General features: G+C 37.0%; 1 long non-coding RNA gene across 1 annotated transcript; it reads right to left on the bottom strand.

Annotated features, from left to right (window-relative positions):
* Positions 1-11,002: 11,002 nt before the first annotated feature.
* On the bottom strand, positions 11,003-15,753 carry LOC309478576. The gene is made up of 2 exons (XR_014199041.1): positions 15,486-15,753; positions 11,003-11,616 (listed from the first exon to the last, which is right to left on the bottom strand). It is a non-coding gene; the product is annotated as an uncharacterized lncRNA (long non-coding RNA).
* Positions 15,754-18,767: the final 3,014 nt, after the last annotated feature.

The following is an 18,767-nucleotide window of genomic DNA, read 5'->3' as shown; positions in this document are numbered from 1 at the left end:
TAACTACACAGAACAAGGGGGTAACAAGCGTCACTTTAATTTACAACCCGCAGGAGTTACACTTACCCTGTAACTACACAGAACAAGGGGGTAACAAGCTCCACTTTAATTTACAGCCCGCAGGAGTTACACTTACCCTGTAACTACACAGAACAAGGGGGTAACAAGCTCCACTTTAATTTACAGCCCGCAGGAGTTACACTTACCCTGTAACTACACAGAACAAGGGGGTAACAAGCGCCACTTTAATTTACAGCCCGCAGGAGTTACACTTACCCTGTAACTACACAGAACAAGGGGGTAACAAGCTCCACTTTAATTCACAGCCCGCAGGAGTTACACTTACCCTTTAAATACACAGTTGAAACGGGTAACAAACACTACTTACTATGTAACAATACGAAACAACACCATTTGCACAGCAATTACAGAGAAAGGTACTCTTATTAAGAAAACATTAAACGTTTTAATTACACAGTATATTTGCCCTGACATTTAAGTGTCATTGCAATACAATGTGATAAGGTAAGTACTACATGGTACGTTCTAAATTAAAATCATAGCAGAAACTAATTTTTTTTTTGGCTTAACATTAGTAGTTTAGTAAGAAAAGCCAATAAATTAAATTTTTATCATACTGTGCTTACATACAGCCATATATATATATATATATATATATATATATATATATATATATATATATATATATATATATATGTGTGTGTGTGTGTGTGTGTGTGTGTGTGTATGTGTGTGTGTGTGTATTTAATTTACAACCCACAGATGTCAAAATTACCCTGTAACTACATTGCACAAGAACATATTTTGCTAGAAATGTGATAAAAACTTTTATATGGGCTACAACAGATGTACAATTTTTGCCTGGAATATAACAGAATAGGTACCTGTTAGTTTCAAAATAATTACATTATAAATAATTTGCTTGTATATCTGCTTGTTACCCCTTTATTACCCAAAACTTAACATATTGTTCCCTTATACCTACACGGAAGTACACTATAATTACAGAAACATACACCGTAATTTCGGTTTACTTACCCAGTTGTTTGCGGGTCGTAATATAAAGTGTTACCGAACTCTTTACATGATTCGGTTCCAGCTGAATTAGAGCCTGAGCAGCCGGGCAAATGGGTGACAGTGAGGGATCGCTCTAGTTGCGGATCAAATAAACACTCTTCCGTTCCGATTACCATAACAAATCGATTTGCCCCGCTCAGTGAAACACCCACTGAGAGTTCTGTTGATTGTGCCCTAGTAATTGGTGATTCGATCACACGGAACGTGAAAATAGAGACACCAGCCACCATAGTCACATGTTTGCCGGGAGCCAGAGCGCCTGACATCAAAGCAAATTTAAAAGTGCTGGCTAATGCTAATCGTAAATTCTCTAAGATCATTATTCACATCGGCACTAATGATGTTCAACTCCGCCAGTTGGAGATCACCAAAATTAATATTAAAGAGGTGTGTGAACTCGCAAGTACGATGTCAGGCACTGTAATTTGCTCTGGCCCCCTTCCTGTTCGCAGGAGTGATGAGATAGTTAGCAGATTGTGTTCACTCAATGTCTGGCTGTCGCGGTTTTGTCCGCAAAATAATATAGAATTCATAGACAATTGGAAACGTTTTTGGGGCAGACCTGACCTGTTGAAAAGAGATGGTATTCATCCGTTCTGGGATGGTGCTGCTCTTTTCTCTAGTAATTTGGCTCATAGTCTTAGAGATAAAAAATTACAAATTGGGGCCCAGGTCAGGAAGTAGAGAAAAAAAGAAAAGAAAAAAAAACTTAGAGAAAAAAAAAGATTGGTGTGCATCTTGAGACAAACCGATGGCACTGATATATTCAAACATGCATTTTAGTCTGAGGCTTAAGCCTTGTCTGTGAAACTGGGCAAACATATTTTATTTTTTCAAACATATCAAAGTGTTAAATGTATGTTATGTATGTTTTTTCAAACATATTAAAGTGTTTAAACCTCACTACCGAACTGGAAAAAGTTCATCGCAACACTCTATTTATACGTGAACCGCTCTCAAACACAACTTTCAGATGCTTTGTGAAATTCAATTTATATTAATTATATTAATTAGAACGTTTAACTAAAATTTTAAATAACAATTAATTTAGATTCATTTGACACCATTTACCCTATGTAAGCTGAAGATTTTTGTGGTGTATCATCAGTGTTTCTTTTCCCACTCCATCGATCCAATAACTCCTGCCCACTAAAAGCTGCACGGATAAATGTGCTTACCCCACAAATAGGCCCATCTATGTAAACGATTTAGAAAAAGTTCCATCGATTCACACTTTATATCATCGCAATGAATTTTGGAATGAGAGTAAAACATATTCCTCAAAATAAGAATCGCAAGCATCAAAAAAAAAAAAAAAAAAAACGCATTGAATGTAGCTTTAATGGCTTCTTTTTTTTTTTTTGATGCTTGCGATTCTTATTTTGATGATATAGGACAAACACTCGATTAACATGGACAATAACCTTTTATCTGTGTAAAGCACTTTGAATTACCATAGTGTATGAAATGTTCTATAAAAAATAAACTTGCCTTGCCTTGCTTGAGATTGAGCGTATACAGAAACCAGACACGCCCACACGCTGTTCTGATTGGCTGTGGGTTTTGATTGATTTAGACGCATCTCGCAGTCACGTCGTTGCTGGGCAATCTTGCCGAGCGATTATTGCCTGGGCACTTTCACAATGAAAATGGGAAATACATTTCTATCTGGATAATTTAGATCAGTCGTGGGCCCTGTGTCTCATTCTGTTGGCCGTTGACAGCATCATTGCTCAAAAAGTTGCCCTGTGTATGATGGAATTTAGTGTCTTAGCAATTGTTTAAAAAAAAAAAACTATATTTTTGTTGCAAATTATGAGTAGATAGTGAGATTTTATTGAGGTTTTATTTTCCACAAATATAATCTCATAAGCATATGTGTAAAATCATGGATCAGTCATGATACATTAATTAGGGGTCTCACTATTTTGAAGCTATTGGAATATGGAATATGTTTTCTCTTTTGTAGTTCATGAATTTTGTCCAGCAAAAACCCAGTGCAAACTGTAAAAGAACTGAGTGCATTAAGAAAATGAATGGTGTTTAAGAGCTGCACAATTCTTTTAGAAAATACCTTTTGGTAAATATTTGACTATTGTCCACATCTTTCCTCTGTTTCTAAAAAAAAACACCCAAACCCGACAGTTAAATCAACATTAACTCCTGGAAAACCCAGAAGAGAAGAACATGTTCTGATCTCAAATTCAAGCTTTTAGTAAATTGAGTGAATATTTTGAAAGAAAAAAATAGTGTTGATTTTATTTCAGTAATAATCATATATCATTACTGTACCAGCCATGAAGCGCTGGCTCTCTATATCAGTATCAGCTTGTGTACTTATGAGATATATGATAAAACACTATCTGTCATTCTACAGACTGCTCCTTACAGTACTTTTAAAACCGAGTATTTCTATACTTTTATTACAGTAAAAATCGGTCTTTACAACTTTCACTTGTAACGGAGCAATATTTGACCAGTAGTGTCTGTACTTTCACTCAAGTAAGGAAATGTGTACTTTGTCCACCTCTGATCCCAAATGATCAAACCAGTGTGTGCACGCCCAGATCAACAGGTGTGTGTTACATGTGTGTGTGTTATAGGTGTGTGTTACAGGAACTGCGGATCTAAAGCTGAAACACACTCCAGCTCAGACTGAACATCAGAGATCTCAGATCTACAGTGGATATCCACTCTTTCATCAGTGGTGATTACAACACTATTATCTTTAATTGAGTACATTTTACTCCACATTGATGTTTGCATTGGTGAAAATGTTATGTAAATCTGTCTTGCACTAGAATCATGAACGGTGCTGTTTGGAGCAGACAAATGGACACACCAAACTGTGAGTATTTATGATCTTTAAGATAAAACACTCTTATATGTATTTCCACCTTAACTCGGCTTCATCTTCTTCATTATATGAATGTGTAGATTTAGCATCAGCCGTTCTCCTGCAGTCGTGCTTAAATCCAGATTAACATTCAGGAACAGAGCAACTCTATTATAACGACAGATGAATGTATACTGGCAAGTGTGTGTGATTGTAAGATAGGCATACTGCAAATTAACGTAAATACGAATAAAGATGTGAATAGAAAATGAGACTATAGACAATGTGAAGTTGCTATCACGCTGTGTTTAATTGTGGGTGATAGTTTTGCTCATGCTCCATATTGTGAGGATCTCGCTGCTCTTCTGCTAGTGGCCATAAAGGATATTTTGATGCACATGCTGTATTTACAGTCTGATCTAACCTTTATAATCATCTCTCCACCGATGTCTACTCCACAGAACCAAATAAACTATTAAACATCCGCCCCTTTAAATACCAAGATCATAGCTATTGTTTTCTAATAAAAATGTAAACCCACTGCCTATGACGAAATAAAATAACCACATAACTCAGTGTTTTTGAACTTCTATTTTCTTTTGCTTTAATCATCGCGCCAAAAAGAGGAGTGAAACCTTCACTCTCGCAGACCTTTTCCTGGACCGGTCCCAGCTGGTGGACTGCCGTTTGCAAAAAATGCTGAAAGACACTTACAGTACTGTATTTTTTGCCAGCAGCTGACCGATTAATACTAGCACTTACCTTTCCTATTCTATACTACACTATTCTATTTGGGAATTTTTTTCTGAAAAAAATAAAAATAAACTTGCTATGCGTTCTAACTAAGTGAGACTTGTTACAGCACTTTAACACTGTTGTCCTCTTGTTGCTCTGATTGCTTCTATTGTTCTCCTCATTTGTAAGTCACTTTTGGAGTGTCTGCTAAAAGATTAAATGTACTGTAAAAGCAGGAGCATGATAATGGGAAAGGATCAAAGTCAAAATTTTAAAAATAGTTTATTAAGTCAAAAATGTGTGTGTTACAGTGTTGTTGCTTGTGATCTCATGCTGTTTACTGGTTTCCAGTTTGGACTGTAGCTGAACTGGTCTTAGGGACGCCCTTCCAGATGATGTGGATGGGGACCAAACAGGTTATTGAGTTTGTGCTGACTGGCGCTGGAGTCATCAAGTCCAACGAGGGAAATGCACCTTAAAAATGTATTACTGTCAGCAGACAGGACACATATCTGCTTTTATTCTAAATAAATGTCTCTAAGAGCCTCAAAAACAGTGAAGTGTTTCTCTCTACAGGATCACAGCAGAATTACTAAATCTCCATATGCAAATATTTCACTGCATCATAAATGAAACACATGTACAGATCTTACAGTTGATCAGGGAATATGATCCACATTATGAGTTTTAATAAGATCAGAAGAGTTTCTTAGAAATCAAACAGGAACAGAACAGTAATTAATGTTCTTACCAGAGACTGGATTCATCTGATGATGATGATGATGATGATGTTTCATATCAAGCAAATCTTCATCATCTCTTAATTGAACAATATTCATAAAATCATTGATTAGTGATGAATGCATTACGAGGATTCTCACATGTAAGCTCCAATCACCGGCCCAAAGACGGTGTCCAGTGTCTTGGTTCGAAGGGAATTCAGCGTGTATGTCTTTTCGGGCGCTTCTGGAAAAATCACTTTAATTTATTAAACAGTGGATTTCCAATTTTAATTCTGACTCCATGAATAATTTAATCTGACTCCAAATTTTAAGTGACTCTTTGTTTATTCCAATTGTCTATCTTAACAGCTGATCCGCAGATTAGTTGTGATTTAATTTAGACCAAGAATTATTCTAGGCATCTCATACTTTCAAATATTCGCTCATTACGGACCTGGTGTCACTTTGAGACGTCACGTCGCGACTGCGCGCTCACGATCACAAACTAGCCAGTCCTGAAATAGTCAGAGGGTGCAGTACAAATATTTTACCCTATGCGGCCGCACACTACAGACCCATAGGCATAATTTATATAATATTTGCAGCATACAACATGCTAAGTCAGGGAATAGTCAGAAATCAGGAGGTCTTCCTAAGATGTGCCCCATGGTCCATTCAAAGTGCCTTCAGTTTGATCTATTCTGGACAAAGTTTTGCGGAAACACCAGACTACACATTAATCTACTGGAAATAATGATTTCAGAAGAATGCAGAATAAATCAAGGTTAACATTTATTTTTGCCAGGCAGAATTAAACATCCAATAAAAAGAATTAAAAAGAATACATAATACACAACTCATCAGCATATAATAGAGACAACATTTAAAATGCAATATCAAAAATAGTTTCAAAGAGTCAGCATACCTGGCAATAGAGACACACAGCAACAGTGTGGGAAGTTCTGTTTACAGATGCTTCCTTGAGTGGTTTGCCAATTCCCTTTAAATACCCAAGTGGAATAAAAGAACAATAAACATCTAGCACCCAAATATTTATTCAGCTTTTGCTGGACCCTTTCTCGTGCCCAAGTGGTCACGCCTGAGTTTGGGGGATAAACACAAATGGTTATCTATTATCTTTATTGGGGCATCTTCCCACATCAGAAGAACAGGCATTGTTTTCTTTGTTCTGACTGTTCTGCTGCTGCGGGAATGAAACTTCTTTACCACTCGCACCAGAAGTATTTATTTTGACCTCTCATAAAACAACTGGAGACAGTAGGTGTGTGTGTTTTGCATGACTGAATGAGACCTGGGGGGAGAAGATAGTGTGAGGAGTCAGGAACTCAGCATGGGGGGAAGAGACGAGATTGGAGAAGTTGTGTTGTGCTCCCTGTCCCATAGATCTCTTCTTCAGATTAGTGAGTTTTATTGTTTTATTGCGGTTTAGGATTCTTGAATTCAGTCTTAGTAAAAGTCCATCCTTACACACATAATACAGTTTACTTATTAAAAGCTTTTCCCTGTTGTGAAGTAATAACTTCTTCAGATCAATATCTCCTCTGAATATCTGATGTGAGACGCAGCCGTATTGTTTCCTGAAGAGTTTCAAGAGTCTGAATGTTAAATGTAAAACTCAGATCTGATAAACTCCATCAGCTGCTCATTTAATCATCTCTGATTTATTAACACTGATTTCCATCAGCAGAACATTAGTGACTTTAACAGACGAACTGAAGCTGTTCAGAACAACAACAGATCAACACTTACTCAATACTCAATATCTACTGTTCACAAACACATCATAGTATACATTAAAGCAGAAGTTGCTAGAAGTTCAGTCATTCACACAAAATGTAAAATCACATTATTATTTGTGAGTTGATAATGAATGACATTCAGTGAATTAAACTGAGAGAATGTCACTTGTTTAAAATAGAAATGAAGGCATTGTAAATAAATCTGTATGAGTGTGTGTTTTCTATTCCTCCTAACACACAGAATATGATCTGCAGTTTTCATCTTTGTCCACTAGATGTCAGAAGTAGATTTGAGGTGAAACTCAAAGGCCTTTAGTTTCAGGATCAGAGACAGTGAAGAGAAATCAGAGAATCTGATCTGAAGCTCAATGAGGATCATCATGTGTCTCATGTGAAGCAGAAAGAGACTCTCATCTGATGTGAATCTGGAGGAGAAAGTGTCCCAGTAACGGAGGATAAACTCCACAGTCTGAGGATCATATCGAGACCTCTTCTACACGCTTAAAGAACAGATACAACCTTCAAACTTCAGTGTATCAGCAAATCACTTTAGAGATTAGAAAGGCCTCTCGATTTCAAGTCTCTTTATAAACCTCCCTGTTTTCTTTAGTATATTCATTCTTTTCTTTGGTTGGTTTAACTCATTTATATTTGAGTCTTATATTTGCTACTCCTGTTTAATAGTTACTATTAGCTATTGTTGCTCTTCTTTTTTTTTGTATTTATTTGTCGTTGTGCATGTTATATCTTCTTCTAACTTGTTCTTCTATAAAGCACTTTGGTCAGCCTAAAAGGAGCTTCCTACTAAAGCCTCTTATAATGAGACGCTGCCCCAAAGTGATCATACAGGAGCGTATATTCCTGTTTCTTAAAGACCCACACAGAGGAGGAACAAGCTCAGCCTATAGAGACATAAACTGAGACATAATCTGAAGAGCACGTCCACCGGGGGGGAACAATCCAACCCAGCTAGCAAACAGTCTATTAGACGTTGAATAGACGTAAATCTTCAACGACTAATTAATGCTTTTCAACGTTGAAAACAAGCCAATCTTCAACGTCTTGATGGAATATGTAAAACTCATTGAATTTATTTGAGATAATAATGAACATGGTTTGGTAGTTTGTTTTTCTCAGTTATTTTAGCATGTATAACAGACTTATCCTGTCTTAGATGATAAGCTGAAAACATGTAGTCAATCACGTCGTGAACCAGTCCAAGGTTATTTTCAACCATATTTCAACGTTGAAAGACGGTAATCGTTTACTGGGAACATCTCCATTGACTTTGTATTGTGTGAAGCTTCCTTCTTGTCATTTCTGACTTATAACAAGAACTAAACAAAGTCTAAAAGGTGTACAGCAAACAAGCTAAAAACAAAACAGAAATAAGTTTTTATAAACTGTCGACCCCAAAAACACGAGCGTTTAAGGAGACAAAAGTGGATCAGGCAATAAGACGTGAAGCATCAGCTGGAACGACTGGGTAAATTGTGGGAAACTCAGTATGCACTAAAAATACACGTGTGCAGAAAACATTTTGTCACTAGTAAGTTATATATTATATTTCTGTAAGATTAGCTAACCCTGTCTCTGATTATGTTCCCCTATTATTTCCCCCGGTGTGGCCTAAATGTGGTCTCTATCTTAGAGATCTTAGAGAGCGATGTTGCTGATATGAAGCTCAGGTGAGCGGACGCCTCAGAAGAACGAGTATCTGTAGTGAGAGGAGGACAAACAGGAGCCATCTTATAAAGACATCTAGCTGGAGCTCTACTGTACAGATACAGTATTCAAACAGCAAAAGCACAAAAGATCAATGAAAACTGTAAGACTGCAGAATCAAAGTGTGTGAGAGATTGATGATCAGCGTCACGTCTTCATGTTGGTCCTCAGGACTCGCTCCACAATGTCATGAATGACACACAACGGCTCAAACGGCTCAAAGTTCACAGTGTCATTGTTAAAAAGAGCATCATGCTTGACCAGTGAGCATTGTGAGAACTCATGACCTCTCGACTACATGAAATGCTTGAGGACAGTGGGATGATAAAGTGTTCTCAGGCAACAGAGGAATATTTGTGGAAGAGTTGAACAAAGGCTCAGGCTGAAACGGATAAAGTGCTGGTTCACTATAATGAACAGAAACCCTTGGCAGTGTTTGAGACTCAGGCTTCAGGCTTTATTCCACATGGATCTTGATGGATGAATTATGCCATATTGATAATGAAGCTTTGGTGAATGTTTTTGCTGTCAGGAAGTTTCACCAGTATCTCTCAGGCGCATTTCGTGATTTTTACAAACTACAAACTACTATTCCCAGCCAATGCCATCCTTTCACACTAGAGTTTAATCACTTAAGACTATATGTTTCCATCCATCACCCTGTTTTCAATAGCATTCTGAAGTATCGCATCAGAAACAAGTGATGGAAATGCCAAATTTTAGGGAAAAAAGTTTTTATGTTTTGACTTGTGTGAAAATGAGTTAATGTGAATAATGGGAGATGGAAACGCATTTGCCGAATAAATTCTGATAACGGATAGCCGGTTCAGACTCTTCCTCTCAAGTATCTTACAATGCCTACCCTAGTATAGAGACAATATATTTATAACAATTTATAACCCTCATTTTTTATTCATAACCACTGACAACCCCTTCCCTCCCCTATTGTAGAAATAGTATCACACAATAGAAATGCACAATGTCCCCTTACTTCAGTCTGTATAGGAACAGATAAAAGTGTTGATCTCTAGAAGGATTGTGTGAAGACAGAAGATCAGAAGGGCTGCAAAGTTATTCAAACACTTGTGAACTAATAAAAGAATGTTCAAATCGACTGTCAGCCGATGAAGTGAAGCCAAGATTGGGGTTTTATGATCATGTCTTCAGGTTGTCAGGTCTGGTATTCAGGGTGTATCTCTGCAGTGAAACTATGAACAATCTTGATCCATGTTGCAGGTTTAAACACACACACACACACACACACACTGCACAGAAATACGCCAGGGGTTCATATCAGGGCTGGTAGAAGCACTGGGAGCCGATTATAGCACTTACACACGGGAGAAGTCAGAGTTTCATGATATGTCACTTGTAATGACAGATGCAGACGTGTGTTTGGCTTCTTCAGAAAGCAAGGAACAAGACAGTATTGCACTATGAACAGAGTAAAGTTGAGTCTGTTAAACTGCCTCCTTGTTTTTATTAGTCACCTGTAGCATATAATTAATAAAACATGTAACTCTGAACAGTGTTGTTTTTCTGTGTTATTTTAACACTTTATAGAGTCAAAGAAGGAACTCTGGTATAGTGTTAAATGTTTAACTACACTGTAAAAAATTTACCGTAAAATTTACAGTAACTTACTGGCAAATCTTCCATTTACAGTATTTTATGTATACACTGTGAAATCAAAAACAATTAAATACTGTGATTTTAGTTGTATTTACAGTAAGTTACTGGCTAATTGTTGCCAGTAAGTTACTGTGAATATGTTTTACAGTAAGGGTACTGTACTTCCATTTACAGTATTTTGTGTATTCACTGTAAAATAAAAAACAATTAAAAACTGTGATTTTAGTTGTATTTACAGTAACTTACTGGCTAATTGTTGCCAGAAAAAAATAAATACTGTGATTTCAATTGCATTTACATACAAAAAACAATTGAGCACTGTTTTTTATGTATTGTATGCAATACAGTACTATAAACAGTAGATAACAGTTAATCACTGTAAATTCAGTTTCTCACTGTACAATTTAAATACTGTATCACTGATTTAATATTAGCCATCATTAAAAGAATCACCCATATTCTAAAACATTGCAATCAGCTGCAGACAATAAGAAAATTGTTAATAGTTATTTATTTAAAAACATTTGGTGAACAGGAATGACAAAACAGGTACAACATAAAGGGATAATGGACATTGGACAACATGCCATTATACCATCCAAGTTAACGCACATTCTATGTTTGTAATGCGGCCACAACGCCCAGCGGAGTGTGTTAACTTTGGATAGTCTAATGGCGTGAAGTCTATTATCCCGCTTATTACACTGTTGCTAAATTTAATTTACGACTGAAGAAGATTTTACAAAACGAGGCTGTTTCATTACAAGTTTTGTAAAGTTACAGAGCAAACTGTTACTAGTTCATTCACTAGTTCCGCATGACTGGTTGCTATGACGGAACAATAATGCAAATTGATACAATACGGTCAAAAAATTTAACTACTTTAAATCCATGCAAATAACTGATTATTACCACATTCTAAAGAGCAATAAATAACACTATGGCAGTATTGAAATAAAATAAAACATTGAACATTAAAAAATAAAATATTTAACATTTGCATGAACATTTAAAACAGAAAGGAAAATAAACTTTCCCTGCCACTTGACAAAGGTCTATGACCTCTTGCATGCCCCGACCTTGGAGACCTAGAATCCTAGTTGGAGCCCTGAAATTAAAGAAGAAAACACATTAGATCAGCTGAATGGTTTTGAAAACGGTAAAACTCAACTGTTTAACTCTTGAGGAGTTGTAAAATGAGCCTATTTCCAAAAAAAGTGGAGTGTTCTTTTAACAAATACAACTTTTTATTTAAATAATGTAGGCTACTAGTAAATGGTGAAATTAACATTTAGAAAGATTAATAAATGCTGTAGAAGTGCAGTTTATTAATAGTTAATGTTAACTAATGTAGTTAACTAGAGTTTAATAAATGGAACCATATTGTAAAGTGTTACCAATTTGTTATACACCGATTCAGACGTCTCGTGAGTTCAGTGTTGGACAGGTCAGTTGTTTTAACCATTCATTAAATGTAATCGGTTCAAAGGAGTCATTAGTTCGAGAATCGGATGTGTCATTAGCGGACTATGGCACACGTTTTATTATCCCGGGAGTTTAGGACATTGCACAAGATTTTTGTCAACACAGGAAACATTTCATCACTGGATAGTTTTGTTTGTTTATTGAAAGTGTTTTTATTTCAGCTGATGCGTAACAATTTTCAGAGTACATAAGGCAACGTTTTTTTACAAGGTTTCTGCAGGTTTCAGTAAGTCAAATTTAAGACCTTTTTAAGACATTTTAAGACCATAAAGATTGAAATTTAACACCTACACGACGCATTATCCAAGTTAGATAGTTACCTCGGGATCATTAGAGTATCTATCTTTCTATCTATCTAGGACTATCTGATTGTGTGTGTGAGAGAGAGGGAGAGGTAGATATTTTTTTAATAGAAAATTGTACTTTTGCATATTATACTGTAAAAACACAATTATTGTTGATTTTAGTTGATCATAGTTGATCATAACTAGAGAGGAAATGATGAGATGATTAAAGTGACCAAAATTATCACGGTTATCACAGAATCCTTTTCAAAAAGTACTAATACTACAGAATGAAGTCAATTCAACAAGTTGTATGTTGAAAAACAGCAAATAACAAATTGATTAGCATCAATTAGGGCTGCACAATATGAGGAAAAACTGCGATGTGCGATAACATTGTTTAATATTGCGATGACGATATGATTTGCGATAAATATTCAAATGTGTATGTTAGCTATACTGTTCCCATGTCTTAGTGCTTTAATAGGTTCTTTGCGTGATAGGTCAAACGTTTATTACCTGCCTGGTTCAGATTACACGATTTTAGCGCGATCCGTTTGATGTAGGGTGTTGTGGGGATTCGTAAAAACAACGGGAGTCGGGACGCAAGATTCGATCGTTTCATCCCGTATACTGTGTCATAGTGGACGACAACCGACGCCAAGTCTGCGATGCTTCACGACATCACGACTAGCATGTTTAATTTTTTAACGGTCCTCCACGACGGGTTCCGTCAAGAGTGAGTGAGTATGAGCGAGAGTGTGTGTGCGCCAGTGAGCGAGACGAGTGTGTGTGTGTGTGTGCGAGTGCGTGCATGTGTGTGTGTGTGTGTGCGAGTGAGCATGTGTGCGCGAGTGAGTGAGCGAGGACAGTGAGTGTGTGTGTGTGCGAGTGAGCGTGTGTGTGTGCGAGCGAGTGAGTGAGGGTCAGTGAGTGAGTGTGTGTGTGTGTGCGCGAGTGAATGTGTGCGTGCGAGTGAATGTGTGCATGTGACGGCACGCGATGACTGGTCGGAAAGCAACGTGTAGTCTGACATGTTTCTTGTCCACGACACGACAAGATTTTAGGAGTCAAAATCGTGTAATCTGACACTGTGACTATCGTAACAGACACAAAAATCTTGTAATCTGAACCAGGCATTATTCATCGTGTCAGGCTGTCTGTTGCGATGTGTTCATCGCGCGAGTTCATATCGCGATGACGATGAAAATTCGATGTATCGTTCAGCCCTAGCATCAATATGCACTTTTTGTTTACGTAAACATTAAAATCATTTGCACATGAAACCGAAAATTTGCTCATCTCTTTGCGGTGTGTTTCGGAGCGCGCGCGCCACCTTGGGAACAGCATCTCATGAGCATATTTTTGTGCTATTAATAGCTCTTTTTATTATTAAACGTGTCCCGCAATTTAGCAACAGTAGCTAGCCTGCATTTTACAACAATCACTGAATGCTGAATCTGATTCTGTCGTTACGTTTGAGTTTTAGGGAAAAATGAGAGCGTAGCCTACTGCTGTGAAGGGAATGCAGCTATAGTTTTTAATGGTTTTACCTCAATATATTATTATTATAATCTTATATTATATTATAAAATATATTATTATTATAATCTTTGGAAGCCAAAATCTAAAATAAAATCAGACTAATCACAAATCTGAAGTGTAACCAGGCTACGTTTGAATGTTTAGTTCTGTCCTCCGTCATCACTCATTAGGGCTGTCATGTTGTGCGCGCTGTGGAGCTCTCTCTCTCTCTTGGACTGCGAATAGCAAAAATGCATCACAGACAAATGGTTTAATATTATGGTAGCCTATATAGAAATGGCTGGCGAGATAAAACGTCTTTATCCACCTTATTCTGCTCTAAACAATGCGCGCTGCCATAACGACGACTCCGGTTGCCTACTTCCGGTTCGTAGCGCTTGACCTGTACTAGCAGCGAGAGAATGAGTTCAAGCTCCTGATGTGCTGTTGTTTGTTGTTTTAACAATTCAAAGAAGATTTCAAACTTGAGTGTTTCGAGCATAAGATAAGAAGGAGATAATGCCCATGTCCGGTTCCGTATCAGATACATCCAATAAAGTAAACGTTTAGAGTGGTTAGCGTTAAAACTGAAGCATAAGAAAAAAAGTCGGAAAACTTTGCCAATTAATTAGATGTGCAAGGCAAGCAGGCAAGTTTTCGGGTTGTTATGGACAATTAAAAATGTGAGATGTGATGTGAAGTAAACATTTCGGCTCGTTTGACTCAGCTTACTGAAAAGAGCCGGTTCTTTTGACTCACAGCTCTTTAAAAAATAAATTCTTATCTCCTTCTTATCTTATGCTCGAAACACAGTTTCTAAAAAGTTTGAAATCTTATTTGAATTGTTAAAACAAACAACAACAGCACATGAGGAGCTTGAACTCATTCTCTCGCTGCTAGTACAGGTCAAGCGCTACGAACCGGAAGTAGGCAACCAGAGTCGTCGTCATGGCAGCGCGCATTGTTTAGACTGAGCAGAATAAGGTGGATAGCAATAATAACATTACGTGTATTTTTCCAAGTACTGACAGCAGAACCGATTTTCATGATCATTTAATACCGGCTTTCGGTACCCATCCCTACCCAGCCCTATATGTTAATGGAATATTTTTATGAATGAAGGCGTGTATCACTGATATTAGTAATATAGCTACTTATGTCTCTATGAAAATTTTTTAAGAATCGATATCAGTTTTGTAAGAATGAGAATCGATTCAAATAAAAAAATCTATATTTTTTTACCCAGCCCTAATAAATAACAGTTTATGTTTTACTTGCATATATGATTTAGTCAATCAAGAGCAATCAACAAGTCTCTCTCTCTCTCTCTCTCTCTCAGTTAACGTTGATAAGCTACATTATGTCTTGTTTGACTTTCTTTGCCATTTACATCACACTGAACTACAAACTTTCCAATGACGTCTGGTTAAAGGGATGCGCTCGACCAGCTCACGCGTTTTCTAAACACAAACACTGTTTACACGCCTGGTATCGGTTGTTGGTATCGGAGTACAAAAATCATTTTTACGAGTACATTGAGCTCAGTATCGGCCCGATATCGATACCGGTATCGGTGCATCCCTATATTATTATTATCAAATTATTATTAATTATATTATACCCACATATACCTATATTATTAATTATATTATAATTATTATTAAAGCTATTATCAGAACCTCACCTGTATCTAGTCAGTTAGCAAATAGAACTCCGTGAAGTCCCTGATGAAGGATATTACATAGGGGTTCATGTATTAAGTCTTCCGCTTCACCACTCTCCCTGTCGTCTTGCTCATCTGCTCCTTGGCAGTGCACTTGTTGGAGTCAGGATTGATCCTGACTAAAAACCTATGAACATGAGTATAGGAGTTAGGGGATGGGACAATATGTACACATTAATGAATAACTGTAAGTGCAGTGAGCAATGTAGAATCATACATAAAGGCCAGCAGACAGAGGCATTTCACATCCCAACAGGAGTTAGTCAAGGCTGTCTACTTTCTCGATTAACGTTACCATTCCTCTTCGAAGGCCGACTAGATCATGCGGCCGACTAAGTTAACGTTAGATCATGCGGCAAGCCACTGACAACAGGCGCAATGGGATCCAATGGACCCCATTTACACAACTGGACGACCTAGACTTTGTAGATTATATACATATATAGTACGTCAGTGATGGTAAATGTACTTACTGATTTTCTGGAAGTCCCGATAAGCAGTTGGTGAAGGATCCGCGATTCCAAGATGGAAACTCCAGCAGAGGCCACGGGTGGGAAAAATACATAACGTTAAAGGCTGTGAAAACGTCTCCGTCGGAGCTCTCACGGAAACGTTTTCGTTGAATTCCTCTCACGCAAAAAGTGAAATATATCAACACAAAGACGAAAACAAAATAAATACAACCACAAGACAAAGCCGTGTATAAAGAAACGTAAATTTGAGTAGTCTGTAACGGCTGTGAAAACGTCTCCGTCGGTCGGGGAGCTCTCACGGAAACGTTTTCGCTGAATTCCTCTCAGGCAAAAAGTGAAAGAAATCAACACAAAGACGAAAACAAAATAAATACAACCACAAGACAAAGCCGTGTGTAAATAAACGTACATTTGAGAATTAACGGAGCTTTTCTGTCACTGACGACGAGTCAGAAATTCAAGTGCTGCTTCTTTCGCGCTTTTTTCCCACAGATTCTAGAACTTTCTAGACTGGGTAAACCCCGCCCACTCTGCCGGCGCCTTATTTCGCCCTGCATCTCAGAAACAGCTTTGCATGTTTATCTCTCCTGCTTCCGAAGAAAAAAATATATAACACTGATTTTTGTAAAATAAAAATCCCATGGGACGTATTTATTAGTTAACCAGACAGCCCCAATTTTTGCCTACCCAAAATAAAAGTCATTCTGAGACACATAACCTTAGAAAGCTTGAGAGTTTTGGCTCAAGTTTAAAACTCAAAATTAATCAGATGTTTTTAATATTGAGATATATAAGCTCAAAAATAAAAACAACAAATATTAAGAATATATTTATTAAATGTATAAAAAACATGAATATTTTAATATTAATAACATAATTATTTGAATATACTATTGCAACTTATAACCAATGGTCATGCTTCATTTCAAATCTGAGGATGATATCTCAAAAAATTATGCATTTATGAAGCCTATATTGTTAGACCATGTCAAGGGAGACTTTGGGTATGACTTTGGGGAGACTAACGCTTATCAAATATTTTATTTCCCTGTTAACACCCATTTACACCCAAACACCCATTTACAGTCACAAAACAAACAAACAAAAAATATTCTTGGAATCTTATGTGAATTCTTAAAAAAAAGATATTGTATGGAATAGAAAGCTCCTGCAGCAGGTGCAGAGTACAAGTTACATGACATATTTTAATTTATTAAAACACTTTTACTTAAAGCTCACCATCGAGTATTTATATCATATTCCGGTAATGAATTCTGAACAACAATAATCTGGGGCCGTCCGTGTGAAAGGGGTACAAAGAAAGATATGATAAAAAAAGGAAAATACAGTAGCTTACTTTAATATTTACAGTACTATAGTGGCTAAATTGTGTTTTTTTTACAGTAATGATTTGACTACTGTGATTTCAACTGTAATGTTTGGACTACTGTGATTTTTACGGTCTTACTGTAAACTTTACAATATTCTACTGTAAAATATTATACAGTACTGTTACTGTGAAATCTACAGTAAATAACTGTAGATTTCACAGCCATTTTTTACAGTGTATTGTGAAAGTGTTAATTTAACTCCAGAGAGTGTGGAGCTATATAAACTCTCAAAAAGTGTTGAAATCAACTCTGTGAGAGTTCATTCAACACTGGACTTTTTGCTGTGTAAGTGTACCCATTAAGCCCACCAAAATCTAAATCTAGGTTTTTTTTATAGATATTGACATAGTTTATAAGAAAAATAATTTGTTAAAATGCAAGATCAATCTCTCATTTGAAAATTTATTTTTATATTTTATATTTTATATTTATTAATTTATTAATTAGTTGATGTACATTTTAGAATATAAAATTAAGATAATTTAGGAATAAAGTCAGAAGTCTGGCATGGGCTTAATTGGTACTTTGGCACCATTTAAGCCCGCATGTGTTCCAAATAAGCCCACATCGTCTTTGATTCACAAAATATATATATATATTTTTTTTATTGATTTTTAAAGAAGTAAAACATCAATATATTTATTCAGTGACAGGGAAGAATAAAAAAAAAATCCTTTTGCTAATGTTTGATTAAAGCCCTGGGTGGGAGGGGTAGGTGTTAGTGGTCGGTGGTCTGGAGCTTTTAGTTGGCTTGACTGGAGTTGTAGCTGGAGTCAAGCTGGAAGTTAGACCGGGTGTATCTCGGGAGCCAAGCCGAGTTGGGGCTCCAAATTCTGGGCTTGAAATTTGAATTGACTGCTTGAAAGATCTTTACAGTGACCAGGAGGAGGCTGACACGAGGCTGGTGTTACATGCAATACATCTTGCACAGTCACATTCTCGTCTAATTGTCAAATGTGATGATACAGATGTACTAGTTTTGCTTCTGTACTATTCAAGCAAAGGGATGTTTGGATCCTCAGCAGTGTTTATGCACTCTGGACATGGCATTAAGGAAAGATTCGTCCCTATCTGTTTGATCGCTCAGAAGCTTGGAGCAGTGCTTTGTGAGTGTTTACCTGCATGCCATGCCCTTACGGGTTGTGACACCACAAGCAGTTTGTACAGAATTGGGAAGGCCACTGACTTCACAAGACTGAAGATCCATCTTTGTAAGTTACAGGAAATGACCAAATTAGGACTCTCTGGTAGCCTAGAAAAGGAAAGGCTTTTGCAAGAAGCAAAGCACACTGTGGCAAGAAGGTGTGCCCTCCTCCTGTATGGCCAAAAGAAAAAGGCGGATGGGCATCCTTGAACCAACCTGGATGAGGCTGAGGTAC

The sequence above is a fragment of the Leuciscus leuciscus genome, assembly GCF_965113295.1.
Source record: "Leuciscus leuciscus genome assembly, chromosome: 16".
In the NCBI taxonomy this organism is placed as follows: Eukaryota; Metazoa; Chordata; class Actinopteri; order Cypriniformes; family Leuciscidae; genus Leuciscus; species Leuciscus leuciscus.
This window is presented reverse-complemented; position numbering and strand designations above follow the sequence as displayed.